This window comes from Physeter macrocephalus, chromosome 21 (genome assembly GCF_002837175.3).
Source record: "Physeter macrocephalus isolate SW-GA chromosome 21, ASM283717v5, whole genome shotgun sequence".
In the NCBI taxonomy this organism is placed as follows: Eukaryota; Metazoa; Chordata; class Mammalia; order Artiodactyla; family Physeteridae; genus Physeter; species Physeter macrocephalus.
This window is the reverse complement of record NC_041234.1, coordinates 42,854,736-42,870,747: the sequence shown is the minus strand read 5'-3', so window position 1 is coordinate 42,870,747 and position 16,012 is coordinate 42,854,736.

Below are 16,012 nucleotides of genomic sequence, written 5' to 3'. Positions count from 1 at the left end.
ATATATATTTTTTCCTTTTTCTCTTTTTGTGAGTGTGTATGTGTATGCTTCTCTGTGTGATTTTGTCTGTATAGCTTTGTTTTTACCATTTGTCCGAGGGTTCTGTCTGTCCGTTTGTAGGGTTTTTTTTAGTATAGTTTTTAGCACTTGTTATTATTGGTGGATTTGTTTTTTAGTTTGGTTGCTCTCTTCTTTCTTTCTATCTTATATTTTAATACTTAAACATTTTTTAAATAATTACTTTTACTTTTTATTTTAATAACTTTATTTTATTTTACTTTATTTTATTTTATCTTCTTTCTTTCTTTCTTTCTTTTCTCCCTTTTATTCTGAGCTGTGTGGCTGACAGGCTGTCGGTGCTCCAGCCAGGCGTCAGGACTGTGCCTCCGAGGTGGGAGAGCCAAGTACAAGAGACTGGTCCATAAGAGACTTCCCAGCTCCACATAATATCAAATGGCAAAAATCTCCCAAAGATCTCCATATCAACGCCAAGAACCAGCCCCACTCAACCACCAGCAAGATACAGTGCGGGACACATTATGCCAAACAACAACAAGACAGGAACACAACCCCATCCATTAGCAGAGAAGCTGCCTAAAACCATAATAAGGCCACAGAAACCCCAAAAGACAGCACCAGACATGGACCTGCCCACCAGAAAGACAAGATCCAGACTCATCCACCAGAACACAGGCACTAGTCCCCTCCACCACGAAGCCTAGGCAACCTACTGAAACAACCTTAGCCACTGGGGACAGACACCAAAAACAAAAGAATGTACGAACGTGAAGCCTGAAAAAGGAGACTCCCAAACACAGTAAGTTAAGCAAAATGAGAAGACAGAGAAAGAGCAGATGAAGGAGCAAGGCAAAACCCCACCAGATCTAACAAATGAAGAGGAAATAGGCAGTCTACCTGAAAAAGAATTCAGAAAAATGATAGTAAAGATGATCGAAAATCGTGAAAATAGAATGGAGAAAATTCAAGAAATGTGTAACAAGGACCTAGCAGAAGTAAAGAACAAACAAACAGTGATAACACAATAAATGAAATTAAAAATTCTCTGGAAGGTATCAACAGCAGAATAACTGAGGCACAAGAACGGAAAAGTGACCTGAAATATAAAGAGTGGAAGTAACTACTGCAGAGCACAATAAAGAAAAAAAGAATGAAAATAATTGAGGACAGTCTCAGACTCTTCTGAGACAATATTAAATGCACCAATATTCGAATTATAGGGGTGCCAGAAGAAGAGAAAAGAAAGAAAATGAGAAATATTTGAAGAGACTATAGTTAAAAAATTCCCTAATATGGGAAAGGAAATTGTTAATCAAGTCAAAGAAGCACAGAGAGTCCCATACAGGATAAATCCAAGGAGACACACACCAAGACACATATTAATCAAACTATCAAAAATTAAATACAAAGAAAAAATATTAAAAGCAGCAAGAGAAAAAGAACCAATAACATACAAGGGAATCCCCATATGGTTAACAGCTGGTCATTCAGCAGGAACTGTGCAAGCGAGAAGGGAGTGGCAGGACATATTTAAAGTGATGAAGGAGAAAAACCTACAACAAAGATTGCTGTACCCAACAAGGATCACATTTAGATTTGAAGGAGAAATTAAAACATTTACAGACAAGCAAAAGCTAAGAGAATTCAGCAGCACCAAACCAGCTTTACAAGAAATGCTAAAGGCAATTCTCTAGGCAGGAAACAAAAGAGAAGGAAAAGATCTAAAACAGCAAACCTAAAACAATTAAGAAAATGGTAATAGGAACATATATATTGATCATTACCTTAAATGTAAATGGATTAAAGGCTTCAAAGAAAAGACATAGACTGGCTGACTGGATACAAAAACAAGACTGGTATATATGCTGTCTACAAGAGACCCACTTCAGACCTAGGGACACATACAGACTGAAAGCGAGGGGATGGAAAAAGATATTACATGAAATGGAAATCAGAAGAAAGCTGGAGTAGCAATTCTCATATCAGACAAAATAGACTTTAAAATAAAGACTATTATAAGAGACAAAGAAGGACACTACATAATGATCAACGGATCGATCCATGAAGAAAATATAACAATCGTAAATATTTATGCATGCAACATACTTGCACCTCAATACATAAGGCAAATACTAACAGCCATAAAAGGGGAAATTGACAGTAACATAATCATAGTAGGGAACTTTAACCCCCACTTTCAGCAATGGACAGATCATCCAAAATGAAAATAAAAAAGGAAACACAAGCTTTAAATGAATTATTAAACAGAATGAACTTAATTGATATTTATAGGACATTCCATCCAAAAACAACAGAATAAACATCCTTCTCAAGTGCTCATGGAACATTCCCCAGGAGAGATCATATCTTGGGTCACACATAAAGCCTTGGTAAATTGAAGAAAATTGAAATTGTATCAAGTATTTTTCCGACCACAATGCTATGAGACTAGATATCAATTACAGGAAAAAATATGTAAAAAATAAAAACACATGGAGGCTAAACAATACACTACTTAATAACCAAGCGATCACTGATGAAATCAAAGAGGAAATCAAAAACTACCTAGAAACAAATGACAATGAAAACACGACAACGCAAAACCTATGGGATGCAGCAAAAGCAGTTCTAAGAGGGAAGTTTATAGCAATACAATACTATATTAAGAAACAAGAAACCTCTCAAATAAACAACCTAACCTTACACCTAAAGCAAATGTAGAAAGAAGAACAAAAAACCCAGAAAGTTAGCAGAAGGAAAGAAATAATAAAGACCAGATCAGAAATAACTGAAAAAGAAATGAAGGAAATGATAGCAAAGATCAATAGAACTAAAAGCTTGTTCTTTGAGAAGATAAACAAAATTGATAAACCATTAACCAGACTCATCAAGAAAAAAAGGGATAAGGCTTTAATCAATAGAATTAGAAATGAAAAAGGAAAGGTAACAACCAACACAACAGAAATAGAAAGGATCATGAGAGATAAACACAAGCAACTATAAGCCAATAAAATGGACAACTTAGAAGAAATAGACAAATTCTTATAAATGCACAACCTTCCTAGACTGAACCAGGAAGAAATAGAAAATATGAACAGATGAAATACAAACACTGAAAGTGAAACTGTGATTAAAAATCTTCCAACAAACAAAAGCCCAGGACCAGACGGCTTCACAGGCGAATTCTATCAAACATTTAGAGAAGAGCTAACACCTATCCTTCTCAAACTCTTCCAAAAGATAGCAGAGGGAGGAACACTCCCAAATTCATTCTATGAGGCCACCATCACCCTGATACCAAAGCCAGACAAAGATGTCACAAAGAAAGAAAACTACAGGCCAAAATCACTGATGAACATAGAGGCAAAAATCCTCAACAAAATTGTAGCAAACAGAATCCAACAGCACATTAAAAGGATAATACACCATGATATAGTGGGGTTTTTCCCAGGAATGCAAGGATTCTTCAATATATGCAAATTAATCAATGTGTTACACCATATTAACAACTCGAAGGGGAAAAATCATATGATCATTTTAATAGTCAGAGAAAGCTATTGACCAATTTCAACACCCATTTATGATAAAAATCCTGCAGAAAGTAGACATGGAGGGAACTTTCCTCAAGATAATAAATGCATATATGACAAATCCACAGCCAACATTGTCCTGAATGGTGAAAAACTGAAATCTTTTACACTAGGATCAGGAACACGACAAGGTTGTACACTCTCACCATTATTATTCAACATAGTTTTGGAAGTTTTAGCCACAGCAAACAGAGTACAAAAAGAAATAAAAGAAATCTAAATTGGAAAAGAAGAAGTAAAGCTGTCACTGTTTGCAGATGACTTGATACTATACAGAGAGAGTCCTAAAGATGCTACCAGAAAGCTACTAGAGCTAATCAATTAATTTGGTAAAGTAGCAGGATACGAAATTAATGCACAGAAATCTCTGGCATTCCTATACACTAATGATGAAAAATCTGAAAATAAAATTAAGAAAACACTCAAATTTAGCATTGTAACAAAGAGAATACAATACCTAGGAATAAACCTACCTAAGGAGACAAAAGACCTGCATGCAGAAAATTATAAGACACTGATAAAAGAAATTAAAGATGATACAAATAGTTGGAGAGATATAGCATGTTCTTGGATTGGAAGAATCAACTTTGTGAAAATGACTGTACTACACAAAGCAATCTGCACAGTCAATGCAATCCCTGTCGAACTACCACTGGCATTTTTTCCCAGAACTAGACAAAAGAAAATACAATTTGTATGGAAACAAAAAAGACCCTGAGTAGCCAAAGCAGTCTTGAGAAATAAAAACGGAGATGGAGTCATCAGTCTCCCTGAGTTCAGACTATACTACATAGCTACGGTAAGCAAGACAGTATGGTATTGGCACATAAACAGAAATATAGATTAATGGGACAGGATAGAAAGCCCAGAGATAAACCCAGGAACATATGGTCACCTTATCTTTGATAAAGGAGGCAAGAATATAGAGTGGAGAAAAGACAGCCTCTTCAATAAGTGGTGCTGGTAAAACTGGACAGGTACATGTAAAAGTATGAAATTAGAACACTCCATAACACCATAAGCAAAAATAAGCTCAAAATGGATTAAAGACCTAAATGTAAGGCCAGACACTATAAAACTCTTAGAGGAAAACATAAGCAGAACACTCTATGACATAAATCACAGCAAGATCCTTTTTGACCCACCTCCTAGAGAAATCAAAATAAAACCAAAAATAAACAAATGGGACCTAAAGAAACTTAGAGTCTTTTGCAGGAAACCATAAACAAGACGTAAGGGCCACCCTCAGAATGGGAGAAAATATTTGCAAATGAAGCAACTGACAAGGGATTATTCTTCAAAACTTACAAGCTTCTCATATAGCTCAATATCAAAAAACCAAACAATCCAATCCAAAAATGGACAAAAGAGCTAAATAGACATTTCTGCAAAGAAGATATACAGATTTCCAACAAACACATGAAAGAATGCTCAATATCATTTATCATTAGAGAAATGCAAATCAAAACTACATTAAGATATCATCTCACACCGGTCAGAATGGCCATCATCAAAAAATCTACAAACAATAAATGCTGGAGAGGACGTGGAGAAAAGGGAACCCTCTTGCACTGCTGGTGGGAATGTAAATTGATACAGCCACTATGGAGAACAGTATGAAGGTTCCTTAAAAAACTGCAAATAGAACTACCATATGACCCAGCAATCCCACTACTGGACATATATCCTGTGAAAACCATAATTCTAAAAGTGTCATGTACCAAAATGTTCATTGCAGCTCTATTTACAATAGCCAGGACATGGAAGCAACCTAAGTGTCCATCAACAGATGAATCAGGGAGATCAGCTAGGTGGTTTGTGACCACCTAGAGGGGTGGGACAGGGAGGCTGGGAGGGAGGGAGATGCAAAAGGTAAGAGATATTGGAACATATGTATATGTATAACTGATTCAATTTGTTGTAAAGCAGAAACGAACACACCATTGTAAAACAATTATACTCCAATAAAGATGTTAAAAAAAAACTACAAATAGAACTACGATACGACCCAGGAATCAGACTCCTGGACATATACCCTGAGAAAACCATAATTTAAAAAGAGTCATGTACCAAAATGTTCATTGCAGCTCTATTTACAATAGCCAGGACATGGAAGCAACCTAAGTGTGCATCAACAGATGAATGGATAAAGAAGATGTGGCACATATATACAATGGAATATTACTCAACCATAAAAAGAAACGAAACTGAGTTATTTGTAGTGAGGTGGATGGACCTATTGTCTGTCATACAAAGTGAAATAAGTCAGAAAAAGAATAACAAATACAGTATGCTAACACATATATATGGAATCTAAAAAAAAAGTCATGAAGAACCTGGGGCAAGACGGGAATAAAGTCACAGACCTACTAGAGAATGGACTTGAAGATACAGGAAGGGGGAAGGGTAAGCTGGGACAAAGTGAGAGAATGACATGGACATATATACACTACCAAACGTAAAATAGATAGCTAGCGGGAAGCGGCGGCATAGCACAGGGAGATCAGCTTGGTGCTTTATGACCACCTAGAGGGGTTGAATAGGGAGGGTGGGAGGGAGGGAGACGAAAGAGGGACAAAATATGGTGACATATGAATATGTATAACTGATTTACTTTGTTATAAAGCAGAAACTAACACAGCATTGGAAAGCAATTATACTCCAATAAAGATGTTTTAAAAAAAAGATTTTTATGGGGGCTTCCAAGATGTCATATTTCACACAGCCATCTACATCACTTTTTATAAAGGCCTTTGAATGCAATGCCAAGGCTTCCCACTAATTGTTTTATGGGCTTGGTGTGCTATCTGCATCCCTGACTGAGCAAGCCCCATTTTAAAAGAGTATGGGAATAACGAGTTGTCAAACTTACCCAGAAAGAGCAATAAAAAAAATAATCCTGGTTAGCTGTACTGTTGTTGCCAAAGAGCATAAGCAGAACACAAAACATGCCAAATGCTCACTGATTTTAAACTGCTACCCCGTTTCAGAGAATACTCACTTCATTAGTTTTGAAAGAAAATTTAATCACAGATAGATCCGAAATCGATTTTAATGTTCATTTGAAAGTTTGGCACTAGTAAATTACTGTCTCTTCAAGTCGTTAAAAAATATAAGTAACTAAATATTTTTATGTGTTCTTTCAATGGAAGATAACTCATCATGGTTATCTGTGAATATTTAGTCTTGGAATAATGTGTTCGATGTTCTTTGCTTCATTATCTTTTTTCCTCTGAAAAGGCTAAGGAAGTATGTTTTTACCCCCTATTAACCATTGCATTTCATGTATCTATACTAAAAAATGTACCTTCTAAACTTTAAATAAGAATTGTAGTGGCAGAATTGAAACTCCTATTCCCTCATCAGAGCCTGATGTTGTGTTTTTCTCAGTCTCAAGCATTTGCTAGGCATTCTGAAACAGTCTTCCTTCTAGACACTGAACAGGATATTTTTTAGGTACAGCATGAACTTAGTGTTTTAAGCTTGGTTAATGTTGACGTGTGAACAGAATTATATGAGCCATACTTCAGTAAGTCCTAGAGTAGAAATACTGTATTCTGTAGGAAGGTAGCACAACCTGTCTCCATGCAGGTTGATAACATTAAAACTAAACAACATATTGAGATTTTTGCAAATTTTTAAATATATTTTTCGAAGTTGGTGAAAGAGAAAAGCGAGTAGAGTTCTTCTTTGTATTTGAAATATGCTCATTAAAAAAGATTCTTATATTTTAAATAATCTTGAGCTTGCAATTCTTTATGAAAAAATCATTCTTCTTTTCTTAGCATGTTTCTTATGCATATAACATGTGGATATTTCTTGGGTGTGGTGCATGTGTATAATACTTATGCCATTCTGTTATACTAGTAATAATACAATATCAATGTATAATGTATAGAGCAAATGACAAATAAAACCTTAGACAATATTAACTACAAAAAAAACCCAATCCCTGCACCAAAAATAAATAAATAAACTCACCCATGCAGGCTACACAGGGACGTTCCTACATTAAAATAGTCCTCCAAGAGAGTCTGAGGGTCTGGCATCACATGGAAGAACCCCCAGAACATTTAACCTTGAAAACCAGCAGGGCTTGAGTACAGGAGCTCCACAGAGACACAGAGACTCCACTCTTGGAGGGCACATATAAGGTCTCACATGCACTAAGACCCAGCACAAAGCAGCAACTCCATAGGAACCTGGGCTAAACCTACCTAGGGGTCTTGTGGGGTCTCCTGGGGAGCCAAATGTCAACTATAACTCACTGGGAGGGCAGGGACACAGGTAGCAGAAGCCCCAGGAAATATCGATCAGCGTGAGCTCTCCTAGAGGTCTAAATTTCAACACCAAGACACAGCCCCACCCAACAATCTGAAGGTTCCAGTGCTGGAAACCCTCAGACCAAACAACCACCAAGATAGAAACACAGCCCCACACATCACAAGACAGGCTACCTAAAATCGTACTGAACTCACAACCACCTCAAAACACACCTCAGGACATGGCCTTGCCCATCAGAGAGACAAGACCCAGCTCCAACCACCAGAGGGCAGGCACCAGTCCCACCCACCAGAGAGCCTGCACAAGCACCAGAGCCAAACTCACTTACCAGGGGTTAGACACCAGAAGCCAGAAGAACAACAATCCTGCAGCCTCTGGAAAAGAGACCACAAGCACAGAAAGTTAGACAATATGAGGCAACAAAGAAATATGTTGCAGACAAACGAACAAGATAAAAACCCACAGGAACAACTAAACTAAGAGGAGATAGGCAATATACCTGAATAATAATTCAGAACAATGATAGAAGAAATGATCCAAAATCTAGAATAAAGAATGGAGGCACATATCGAGAAGATACAGGAAATGTTTAACAAGAAGGTAGAAGATTTAAAGAACAGAGATGAACAATACAATAACTGAAATGAAAAATACATCAGAAGGAATCAGTAGCAGAAACTGAGTCAGAAGAATGAATAAGTGAGCTGGAAGAGAGAGTGGTGGAAATCACTGCTGTGGAACAGAATAAAGAAAAAACAATAAAAAGAAATGAGGACAGTTTCAGAGACATATGGGACAACATTAAATGCACCAACATTTACATTATAGTGGTTCCAGAAGAAAAAGAGAAAGAGAAAGGGCCTGGGAAATATTTGAAGATAATATAGCTGAAAACATCACTATCAGGGGAAAGGATTCACTAACTCAAGTCAAGGAAGCTCAAAGAATTCCATACAGGATGAACCCAAGGAGGAACATGCTGAAACACATATTAGTCAAACTGACAAAAATTAAAGCCAAAGAGAAAATATTAAAAGCCACAAGGGAAAAGCAACAAATAACATACAAGAGAATCCCCATAATGTTATTAGATGATTTTTCAGCAGCAACTCTGCATGCCAGACAGGAGTGGCATGATATATTTCAAGTGATGAAAGGGAAAAACCTACAAACAAGGATATTCTACCCAGCAAGGCTCTCACTCAGATTTGACAGAAATCAAAATCTTTGGAGACAAGCAAAAGCTAAGAAAATCCAGCACCAACAAAACATATTTATAACAAATGCTAAAGGAACTTCTCTAGGAAGGAAAGGGACCAGAAATTTAAGACAACATTTTACATATATAAACTGCTATATGAAAACTTCATGGGAGGGGAAACCTTCAAGATGGCAGAGGAGTAAAACATGGAGATCACCTTCCTCCCCACGAATATATCAGAAATACATCTACATGTGGAACAATTCCTACAGGACACCTACTGAATGCTGGCAGAAGACCTCAGACTTCCCAAAAGGCAAGAAACTCCCCATGTACCTGGGTAGGGCAAAAGAAAAAACAGAGACAAAAGAATAGGGATAGGAGCTGCACCTCGGGGAGGGAGATGTGAAGGAGGAAAAGTTTCCACACATTTGGAAGCCCCTTCACTGCTGGAAACGGGGGCCAGCGGGGGGGAAGCTTCAGAGCCATGGAGGAGAGAGCAGCAATAAGGGCGCAGAGTGCAAAGAAAAGAGATTCCCACACAGAGGATCAGTGCCGACAAGCCTGAGAGGTTTGTCTCCTCACCTGCCAGGCCAAGTGGGGGCTGGGAGCTGAGGCTCAGGCTTTGGAGGTCAGATCCCAGAGAGAGGACAGAGGTTGGCTGCATGAACACAGCCTGAAGGGGGCTAGTGCAGCATGGCTAGCTGGAAGCGAGTCTGGGAAAAAGTCTGGACCTGCCTAAGAGACAAATGACCATTGTTTCAGGGTGTGCTAGGAGAGGGGATTAGGAGCACCACCTAAACGAGCTCCAGAGACAGGTGCAAGCCGCGGCTAACAGCGCAGACACCAGAGACAGGCGTGAAATGCTAAGACTGCTGCTGCAGCCACCAAGAAACATGTGTACAACCACAGATCACTATCCACACCTCCCCTCCTGGGAGTCTGTGCAGCCCACCATGGCCAGGGTCCCATGATCCAGGGAAAAGTTCCCTAGAACACACGGCATGTGTCAGGCTGTTGCAAACTCACACCAGCCTCTGTTGCAGCAGGTTCACCCCGCATTCCATACACCTCCTTCCGCCTGGCCTGAGTGAGTAAGAGTCCCCAAATCAGCTGCTACTTTAACCTTGTCCTGTCTGAATGAAGAACAGATGCCCTCAGACACCCTACATGCAGAGGCAGGGTCAAATCCACAGTTGAACCAAAGGAGCAGTGAGAACAAAGAAGAGAAAGGGAAATTTCTCCCAGGAGCCTCAGGAGCAATGGATTAAAACTCCATAATCAACTTGATGTACCCTGCATCTCTGCTATACCTGAATAGACAACGAATCATCCCAAAATTAAGGTGGTGGAATTTGGGAGCAACTGTAGACTTGGGATTTGCATTCTGCATCTAATTTTTTCTGATTTCATGTATATCTTAGTTTAGTATTTAGAGTGTACTATCATTGGTAGATTTGTTTATTAATTATGTTGCTCTCTTCCTTTTTTTCTATATATATATAGATATATATGTTTTGTTACTTTTTCTCTTTTTGTGAGTGGTTATATGTATGCTTCTCTGTGTGAATTTGTCTGTATAGCTTTGCCTTTACAATTTGTCCTAAGGTTCTGTCTGTTTTTTTTCTTTTTTTCTATTTTATAAATTTTCTATTTTTATTACTTTTAAACGTTTTTATTTTTAATAATTAAAAAATATTTTAATAACTTTATTTTATTTTTTCCTTCTTTCTTTCGTATTTTCTCCCTTTTCTTCAGAGCCATGTGGATGACAGGATCTTGGTTCTCTGGCGGGGTGTCAGGCCTGTGCCTCTGAAGTGGGAGAGCTGAGATCAGGACATAGGTCCATGTGAGACCTCCAGGCTCCACATAATATCAATTGAAAAGAGCTATTCCAGATATCTCCATCTAAATGCTAATATCCAGCTCCAATCAATTACCAGCAAGCTACAGTGCTGCACACCCTATGCCAAACAACTAGCAACACAGGAACACAACCCCACCAATTAGCAGAGAGGCTGCCTAAAATCATAATAAGGTCACAGCCACCCCAAAACATAGCAAAGGAAGCAGTTGTGCCCACCAGAAAGACAAGATCCAGCCTCATCCACCAGAACACAGGCAGCAGTCCCCTCCAACAAGAAGACTACACAGCACACTGAACTGAACATAGCCACTGGAGGCAGACACCAAGAACAATGGGAACCATGACACTGCAGCCTGCAAAAACAAGACATCAAACACAGTAAATTAAGCAAAATGAGAAGACAGAGAAACACAAAGCAGATGAAGGAACAAGGTTAAAACCCACCAGACCAAACAAATGAAGAGGAAATAGGCAGTCTACCTGAAAATGAATTGAGAGTAATGATAGCAAAGATTATCTAAAATCTCAGAAACAGAATGGAGAAAATACAAGAAACCTTTAACAAGGACCTAGAAGAACTAAAGAGAAAACAAAACATGATGAACAACAAAATAAATGAAATTTAAGACTCTCTAGAAGAAATCAATAGCAGAATAACTGAGGCAGAAGAACGGATAAAATGACCTGGAAGATAAAAGGGTAGAAATAAGTACGACAGAGAAGAATAAAGAAAGAAAAATGAAAAGAATTGAGGACAGTCTCAGAGACCTCTGGGTCAATATTAAGTGCACCAATATTTGAAAGAAAGGGGTCCCAGAAGAAGAAGAGAAAAATCAAGAGGCTAAGACAATACTTGAAGAGATTATAGTTGAAAACATTCCTAATATGAGAAAGGAAAGAGTCAGTCAAGTCATGGAAGTGCAGAGAGTCCCATACAGGATAAAGCCAAAGAGAAACATGCCAAGAAACATATTAATCAAACTATCAAAAATTAAACACAAAGAAAAAATATTAAAAGCAGCAAGGGGAAAACAACCAATAGCATTCAAGGGAATCCCCATAAGGTTAACAGCTGATCTTTCAGCAGAAACTCTGCAAGCCAGAAGGGAATGGCAGGACATATTTAAAGAGATGAAAGGGAAAAAACTACAACCAACTTTACTCTACCCACCAAGGATCACATTCATATTCAATGGAGAAATTAAAATCTTTACAGACAAGCAAAATCTAAGAGAATTCAGTACCACCAAGCCAACTTTAAAACAAATGTTTAAGGAAGTTCTCTAGGCAGGAAACATGAGAGAAGGAAAAGACCTACAAGAACAAACCCAAAACAATTAAGAAAACGATAATAAGAACATAAATATCAATAATTACCTCAAATGTAACTGTATTCAATACTCCAACCAAAGGACATAGATGGTTAAATGGGTACAAAAACAAGACCACTATGTATGCTGTCTACAAGAGACCCATTTCAGACCTAGGGACACATACAGAATGAAAGTGAGGGGATGGAAAAAGATATTCCATGCAAATGGAAATCAAAAGAAAGCTGATGTAGCAATTCTCATATCAGGCAAAATAGAATGTAAAATAAAGACTATTACAAGAGACAAAGAAGGACACTACATAATGACCAAGGGATCAATCCAAGAAGAAGTTATAACAATTGTAAATATTTATACACCCAATATAGGAGCACTTCAATACATAAGGCAAATGCTAACAGCCATAAAATGGTAAATCGACAGAAATACAATAATAGTAGGAACAGTAACACAACACTTTCATTAATGGAGAGATCATCCAAAATGAAAATAAATAAGGAAACACAAGCTTTAAATGATACATTAAAAAACATGGATTTAATTGATAATTATAGGACATCCAAAAACAGCATATTACACTTCATGGAACATTCTCCCGGATAGATCATATCTGGGGTCAAAAATCAAACCTTGGCAAATTAAGAAAACTGAAATTGTATCAAGTATCTTCTCCAACCACAATGTTATGAGACTAGATACCAATTAGAGGAAAAAATCAGATAAAAATACAAACACATGGACGTTAAACAATATGCTACTAAATAACCAAGACATCACTGAATAAATCAAAGAGGAAATCAGAAAATACCTAGAAAAAAATGGCAATGAAAACACAGCAATGCAAAACCTATGGGATGCAGCAAAAGCAGTTCTAAGAGGGAAGTTTAAAACAATACAATCCTACCTGAAGATAAGCAAAACATTTCAAATAAACAACCTAACTTTACACTTAAAAAAATTAGAGAAAGAAGTCTACCTGAAAATGAATTGAGAGTAATGATAGCAAAGATTATCTAAAATCTCAGAAACAGAATGGAGAAAATACAAGAAACCTTTAACAAGGACCTAGAAGAACTAAAGAGAAAACAAAACATGATGAACAACAAAATAAATGAAATTTAAGACTCTCTAGAAGAAATCAATAGCAGAATAACTGAGGCAGAAGAACGGATAAAATGACCTGGAAGATAAAAGGGTAGAAATAAGTACGACAGAGAAGAATAAAGAAAGAAAAATGAAAAGAATTGAGGACAGTCTCAGAGACCTCTGGGTCAATATTAAGTGCACCAATATTTGAAAGAAAGGGGTCCCAGAAGAAGAAGAGAAAAATCAAGAGGCTAAGACAATACTTGAAGAGATTATAGTTGAAAACATTCCTAATATGAGAAAGGAAAGAGTCAGTCAAGTCATGGAAGTGCAGAGAGTCCCATACAGGATAAAGCCAAAGAGAAACATGCCAAGAAACATATTAATCAAACTATCAAAAATTAAACACAAAGAAAAAATATTAAAAGCAGCAAGGGGAAAACAACCAATAGCATTCAAGGGAATCCCCATAAGGTTAACAGCTGATCTTTCAGCAGAAACTCTGCAAGCCAGAAGGGAATGGCAGGACATATTTAAAGAGATGAAAGGGAAAAAACTACAACCAACTTTACTCTACCCACCAAGGATCACATTCATATTCAATGGAGAAATTAAAATCTTTACAGACAAGCAAAATCTAAGAGAATTCAGTACCACCAAGCCAACTTTAAAACAAATGTTTAAGGAAGTTCTCTAGGCAGGAAACATGAGAGAAGGAAAAGACCTACAAGAACAAACCCAAAACAATTAAGAAAACGATAATAAGAACATAAATATCAATAATTACCTCAAATGTAACTGTATTCAATACTCCAACCAAAGGACATAGATGGTTAAATGGGTACAAAAACAAGACCACTATGTATGCTGTCTACAAGAGACCCATTTCAGACCTAGGGACACATACAGAATGAAAGTGAGGGGATGGAAAAAGATATTCCATGCAAATGGAAATCAAAAGAAAGCTGATGTAGCAATTCTCATATCAGGCAAAATAGAATGTAAAATAAAGACTATTACAAGAGACAAAGAAGGACACTACATAATGACCAAGGGATCAATCCAAGAAGAAGTTATAACAATTGTAAATATTTATACACCCAATATAGGAGCACTTCAATACATAAGGCAAATGCTAACAGCCATAAAATGGTAAATCGACAGAAATACAATAATAGTAGGAACAGTAACACAACACTTTCATTAATGGAGAGATCATCCAAAATGAAAATAAATAAGGAAACACAAGCTTTAAATGATACATTAAAAAACATGGATTTAATTGATAATTATAGGACATCCAAAAACAGCATATTACACTTCATGGAACATTCTCCCGGATAGATCATATCTGGGGTCAAAAATCAAACCTTGGCAAATTAAGAAAACTGAAATTGTATCAAGTATCTTCTCCAACCACAATGTTATGAGACTAGATACCAATTAGAGGAAAAAATCAGATAAAAATACAAACACATGGACGTTAAACAATATGCTACTAAATAACCAAGACATCACTGAATAAATCAAAGAGGAAATCAGAAAATACCTAGAAAAAAATGGCAATGAAAACACAGCAATGCAAAACCTATGGGATGCAGCAAAAGCAGTTCTAAGAGGGAAGTTTAAAACAATACAATCCTACCTGAAGATAAGCAAAACATTTCAAATAAACAACCTAACTTTACACTTAAAAAAATTAGAGAAAGAAGAAAAAAAGAACCCAGAAGTAGCAAAAGCAAAGAAATCATAAAGATCAGATCAGAAAAAAAGTAAAAGAAATGAAGGAAATATTAGCAAAGATCAATACAACTAAAAAGCAGTTTCTTTGGGAAGATAAACAAAATTTATAAACCATTAGCCATACTCATCAAGAAAAAAAGGGAGAAGACTCAAATAAATAATATTAGAAATGAAAAAGGAGAAGTAACAATTGACACTGCAGAAATACAAAGGATCATGAGAGATTACTACAAGCAAGTATATTCCAATAAAATGGACAACCTGGAAGAAATGGACAAATTCTTAGAAAAGCACAACTTTCCAAGACTGAATGATGAAGAAATAGAAAATATGAAGAGACCAATCACAACCACTGAATTTGAAACTGTACTTAAAAATCTTCCAACACAAAAAAAGCCCAGGACCGGATGGTTTCAAAGGCAAATTCTATCAACGATTTAAAGAGCTAACACCTATCCTTCTCAAAATCTTCCAAAATATAGCAGAGGGAGGAACATTCCAAAACTCATTTTATGAGGCCATCATCACCCTCATACCAAAACCAGACAAAGATGTAACAAATGAAGAAAACTACAGGCCAATATCACTGATGAACTTAGATGCAAAAATCCTCAACAAAATACTAGCAAACAGAATCCAACAGCACATCAAAAGGATCATGCATGATTATTGAGTTTGGTTTATCCCAGGAATGCAAGGATTCTTCAACATACGCAAATCAATTAATGTGATAAATCATATTAACAAATTGAAGGAGAAAAATCATATGATCCTGTCAATAGATGCAGAGTAAGCTTTCAACAAAATTTAAAATGGATGCAACACCCATTTATGATAAAAACCCTCCAGAAAGTAAGCATAGAGGGAACTGGCCTCAACATAATAATAAATA